This window comes from Brassica oleracea, chromosome C9 (genome assembly GCF_000695525.1).
Source record: "Brassica oleracea var. oleracea cultivar TO1000 chromosome C9, BOL, whole genome shotgun sequence".
In the NCBI taxonomy this organism is placed as follows: domain Eukaryota; kingdom Viridiplantae; phylum Streptophyta; class Magnoliopsida; order Brassicales; family Brassicaceae; genus Brassica; species Brassica oleracea.
The window spans coordinates 33039507-33045388 of record NC_027756.1 but is presented as its reverse complement, the minus strand read 5'-3'; the positions used below and the strand labels follow the sequence as shown (position 1 = coordinate 33045388).

Below are 5882 nucleotides of genomic sequence, written 5' to 3'. Positions count from 1 at the left end.
ATTGAGATAAGAACACAAAAATTTAAGACTGTATGTCCTAGAGATGGCAATTTAGGAGCTTGCCCGCGGGATCGGCCCATTAAGATCTGCTGCGGGTCGGGATTGGTCACTACATAACTAGGCCCATTTTTTAGCGGGCTTCGCGGACTGAGCTTGTGCGGGTTTGGGCCGGAAGCGGGATGGGCTTGTGTTGTACCGCGGGACGCGCGGGATCCGCACCCACTTCGTCATCTTGTCTCTTCGAGCTCCCACCGGCAAAGAAACAGAGAGAACTGATGATTTGAAAGACGATCTCTTCCGGCGTATCTTCTTCTTTAATCCACCACAACAACTTCGATTCTCGACAACAACTTCTCCATGCATGGTATTCATCTTATCGTTTGATCAAGTAAGTGTCTTCTTCTCGGCATCATCTTCTTTCTTTCCTTTTGAGCCACAAATCACGAACAATTTTTTTAGAGAAATAATTTATTGCATGGATTTGGTACTGATTTGGTGTTTGGTTTTATTTGAATTTGGTTATGAACTTATGAATATCTGTGCACTTTACCTTTACATGTTCAATTATTGGTGCCAATTCACATCTTTACAGAACTGAAGTTACTTATGTACTCGTTGATGTTGTGTCTTAGAAACAAAACGAGACTAATTAAGTGATGAGTAATGACTAATGAACGTAAGTGCTAATTACAAACGCTGCACACGTAACAAACATAAGTTAATAACTATCTTTATGAAAGTTGATTTTCAGCACGATATCTTCAAGATCTGGATTGATTTATGATGTCTTTGTGGTAGTGTTAGAAACTATTAAAGCTATCTTTAGGAAATTGGGTGACTTGCGGAGAGATTGTTAGTTCCAGAAATTATACATAAATTATTAAACAACTCTCTTTGTTCTGCATAAGCTGAGCTGAACCAATTCTCTTTTATCAACTATCTTTTTTTTTTTTTGAATATTTTTATCAACTATCTAATAGCTAGTTAGTATTGTTTATGGGAGACTTATTTGGTCTTATCGGTCTTGTTACCATCCTTAGAATGAGTAAACCATATGGCAGGTTCCATGTGCTCCCGGACTTTGACGAGGGAAAACGCAGCTGTTGGAGAAAGCTATAGCGTCACAACAACAGAAGGAAAAGAAAACCTGTAGACAAAGGAGGAGTTGCTTCAAAACAACAGCAAGTGAACAGGTACAAATCATACTACCATGTTTCGTTTGATGATGGAATAAGTGTAAGTGTACAATGTCTAAAACTTCAGTCCGAACATTGTCTAAAACACAAAACGAGACTAATGAAAGTGATGCCTGATGCCTAATTAAACATAACTTAAGAGTTATCTGTTTGTTTGTCATATCTTTGATTTTGATTACATTATGGATAGTGTCGTATGCTTGTAACAAATGAAAATCTCTTCTTCTTGCAGGTTCACAGGATTGGTCAAGCTTTGAAGATAGGGCCTGCGGGCCGACCCGCATAACCGCTGCTATAGTGCAGGTCGGAATTGGTCATAGGGTTCAGGGCCCGCGTCCCGCGGCGGTACGACCCGCAAAGACCCAACTGAAAATGGTACCACGGCGGGGCGGGACAAATGGGTTGCGGGTTATCCCAATTGCTATCTCTAGTACGTCCTATCCAGCGATATAATTTGGATGGGAAAATAAATTACTCTGGTTTCAGCTAACCAATCAGGTGAAAAAGTATTTTTACTATTTTTATTCATTTACGCTGGTTACTGCTCAAAATGTATGTACTTTTATTCCTCATGATTTGTAAAGTAGGAAGTGTTACGCTAGATTACTCTGAGTTTTGTTTTTCTTTTCCCTTCATTTTCCACCTTTTTACTCCATTGAATACCAATCACACTCATAGAAGAAGAGACAAATCTTATATGTATGAAGTATTGAGCTAAGAACAAACCTCAACACACAAAAAACTCTTGTGAGTTTCCAACACACATAGATTATTAGAATCTAGAAAAAGGGTATTCATTATAAACCTCTTCATTTTTTTTTTTTTTTAACAAAAGCTGCTTAGATCCATCAAACCTATTATTACAATCTCTTTTTGCACACAAGAGTGAATTAATGAAGTAAAGAGAAATAGAATTTGAAAATACCATAGAATATATTGAAATTTGAAATGAACAATGAAAGATTTCTCTGAATGCTCGTATCATGAACCATGTCAAATTCAGCTCAATCCATCTCAATTCTTCACTCTCTGCGGATGATCCACTTAATTCAATTAGGTAGATAGATAGATTTTTTGTTTCTACGCATAGTCATCGGTCGAGGATTAGGCTTGTCGTTTATGTACATGTCAAAGAAAATCCAATCTCAAAATCATTTTCCCAAATCGAGTTGTTATAAACTCTAATTTATATATTTAAAACCCTAGTTCCTAAATTGAACAGCTAAAACCTAATCCAAAATTGATGGTCGCTTACCTTAAGTAGAAGATAAGAGGTGTTATGAATACGAGAAGAGGATGATTTTCGTGTTAAGAGTGAAAATAGAAGTTAATTTGACAAAGGGAAAGGGAGATAAGAACGAGGTCAAATGAAGAAGAGAGGAAAGAGGACATGTCCAAATTTGAAGGATTGGGGTCAAAGACTAATTTTATTGGAAGGGTGGGTCTGACCCGAATTTAGTCCAGTTGAGTTGTAGTTAATAGTATCTAGAGTAAAACTGTTACTAATCAAATTTCATCGTGGAAGCACCACCCTAGCCTAGTGGTTAAGATTTAAAGGTTTCTACACTCGGATTTGGGGTTCGAATCCCAAACTATGCAATTTCTTGCAGATTATAGGATGTGAAGCTTTCGGAGGTTCCGGAATACTATAAGCATAGCCGCTCGTTGTGGTCGCCTGTTGCGGTGAGAGCCTGTCCATCAAGGATGTCGTATATGCATAACCGTCCGTGGTTTTAACTGTTTCGGGGAGTGTTTCATCGTGGAATCATTATTCGTGGAGCTGTTCATCAATATCGCATATGTTGCAGGTAGTTGATCATCATATGTAATAGATTTAGAGATTATACGATGATGTAATGTGTTATCTAGCGTTAAAAAAAAATCAAATTTCATTAAAAATAATTAAATATTTCAAAAACATAACAAGTTTACCCTACAATTTTTTTCCAAAGTACGGTGCCGTTTTAATTAGAAGAAAACTATTAAAAAAAACTCAACTAGTTATTGTTTCATGAAACTTTACTAATAATCAAAGTACTCCAATGTTAACGAAGCTTTAGTGACATTTAGCATACGGCCAAACGGAGATATTCTTTGGAAAATCGTATCATCTGATCAAAATTTAGTCTAGTGATATGGGTAACTGATACTCCCTCGATTTTTCTAGAGTTTATTCTTGTTCCATTTAAAATATTTTTGTATACTTTTGAGAAACATTGATTATGAATATTTGAATTGATTATATTTTATTGGTGGATAGTTATTGGAAAGTATATTGAAAAGTAAATTGTAGATTAAATTGTAAACCTTTATTATATTCTTAATAAACGTGAAAACTCTAAAAAATTTTATTTTCGAAAAAAAAGGAGTGAAAAAAGAGAAAACGACAGAGTTTCAAGTCTCAAATTAAAATACAATATCATATCCTAATTTGTATTTGGGCCAGCTATAGCAACTCAAATATCATCACCAACTATCGCTTTGTCAGAAAACTTACTAAAAGATCATCTACAAAGCACAATGCTTATATTCATTCAGTTCCATCCAATTTGCTCTCTCGGATGCAATGAGTGATATTAAAAGATCATGTACAAAGCACAATGCTTATCTTCCTTCATTCAATTCCATCCGATTTGTTCTCTAAGATGCTTTGAGATCTTTTGTAAATAAGCTATGCAATTCTATAAGAACAAAGGATGTGTAATCATAACTTGACGACTATCATATAACACCGTGTCCACACGAAGTTAAAGCCTCATTATATATTCATCAAATGAATGTTTTTTTGTCAATCCATCAAATGAATGTTAAACCAGTTTTTCCATGAATTCAAAGTTTGAATCGTATTTACCCCAAATTTAAAGTTTGAAATCTATTCACACCCAAACCATGATCAAGCTCGGTTTATTGTGTACCAATACATGCCTAACCATTAGATACAAATCAAAACCAAAATTAAACCAAGAAAATACCCAATTGAAGACATTATACTCACATCTCATATTCTCACATCCTATCCGAAATAAAACGGCCCAAAACCTGAAAATCAAAAGGTCAAATCCACAAATCATCAAAGATAAACTAACGTGGTTCTTCTCGAATTTTGATGATTTGGTAATTTTAACCCTTTGGTTTTCGAGTTTCAAGTTTTATTTCAGATCGCCGTAAGATTAGTTACTTTAGTCAGATATTTTCTTTGTTTAATTTAATTTGGTGATTTTAACCCTTTGGTTTTCGAATTTCAGGTTTTATTTCAGATAGTTGTAAGATTAGTTATTTTAATCAAATATTTTCTTTGTTTAATTTGGAGTTTTATTGGTTTTTAATAATTATGCATGTATTGGTATACAGTAAACTGAAACTTAATCATGATCTGGATACAATTCAAACATCTAATTTGGGGGTAAATATGATTCGGAATTTGAAATCAGACTTTTTACCCCAAATTTAAGCAAAAATAGAAATAAAAAAGGTTTAGTCTTCATCCCCATCTCGAAGCCATTCTTTTTTAAACTACTTTAAAAAAAAAAAAAACTATCGGCCTTCTAATTTTTAAAAGGACGTTGAGCACAAAAACAATAATAGTGCTTTTAAAATCATTGTACTCCTTAAGTACTACTTAATATACCATTCAACATTTCAAGATTTGATTATAATATATGAACAATGGACTAGCCGAAACTAACAGCATCTCAAATGTATTACTTTATATTTTACTCTAAAATAGAGTAAGGTTTTAGCGCATTTACAACCTCATTCCATATTTTACTCCAAAATTGAAAAAATAGAGTGGAAAATGGAGTGATGAACAAAAAATAAAAATATTAAAATATTTACTCAGTAATGTTTTTATTTTTTGTTCATCATTCTATTTTCTCAATTTTAGAGTAAAATATGGAGTAAGGCTGAAGATGCTCTTACTCCAACATATTACTTCATATTCTATTTCAAAAATAATATATTTTATTAATAATTGTTAATAATATCTTATACTTATAAAAATTTACTAATTAACCCCAACTATTTTATGTTAACAAAAATTCTTTAAAATATAATTTATTTAACTTAAATATTTATTATTAAAAGTACAAGAAATCGTAAAAATAAAATAAAAAACAATATATAAGTTGGTGTTATAAATCATGGAGTGGATTGCCATTAACCAGGTCCGGTCCAAGACCGGCCCAATACCTAGAAGATGGAGAGACGGCCGAAGCCCTAGAGAGAGGAGAGAGAGAGAGCCGACTTCAGGAGAGAGAGAGACGACCACAAAGCTTGGAGAAAAGGAAACTCTTTCCTTTTCCTAGTTGATGTAATCTTTCCATTATTATGTATTAGTAGTTTTCCTAATCCTAGTGAGTTTAGGTTTTGGATACTTTCCATTTATCTTCATCTTGTAATCTTTATATAAAGGAACCCCCTTGATCATTAATAATAACACAGAAACATCCAGTCTCTAAACTCTCTAATTACAACACGTTATCAGCACGATAGACTCCAAAACCCTGAGACAACCTAATCTAAAATCCGTCACAAATAAACCCTAAACTAGGCGCAACTTAAAATCGATCTATCTCTCAAACCCTGAGGAACCAGACGACTATCCACATATCCAATTGAAGCTCTTGACGAGACGAATCCATCAGCACAAACCATTTGTCGATCCGATCTCAGACGCGCCCACAC

General features: G+C 34.1%; 1 long non-coding RNA gene across 1 annotated transcript; it reads left to right on the top strand.

The window, feature by feature from the left end:
* Positions 1 to 263: 263 nt before the first annotated feature.
* On the top strand, positions 264 to 1848 carry LOC106317734. Its single transcript, XR_001265222.1, has 3 exons — positions 264 to 388; positions 1062 to 1193; positions 1429 to 1848. It is a non-coding gene; the product is annotated as an uncharacterized LOC106317734 (long non-coding RNA).
* Positions 1849 to 5882: the final 4034 nt, after the last annotated feature.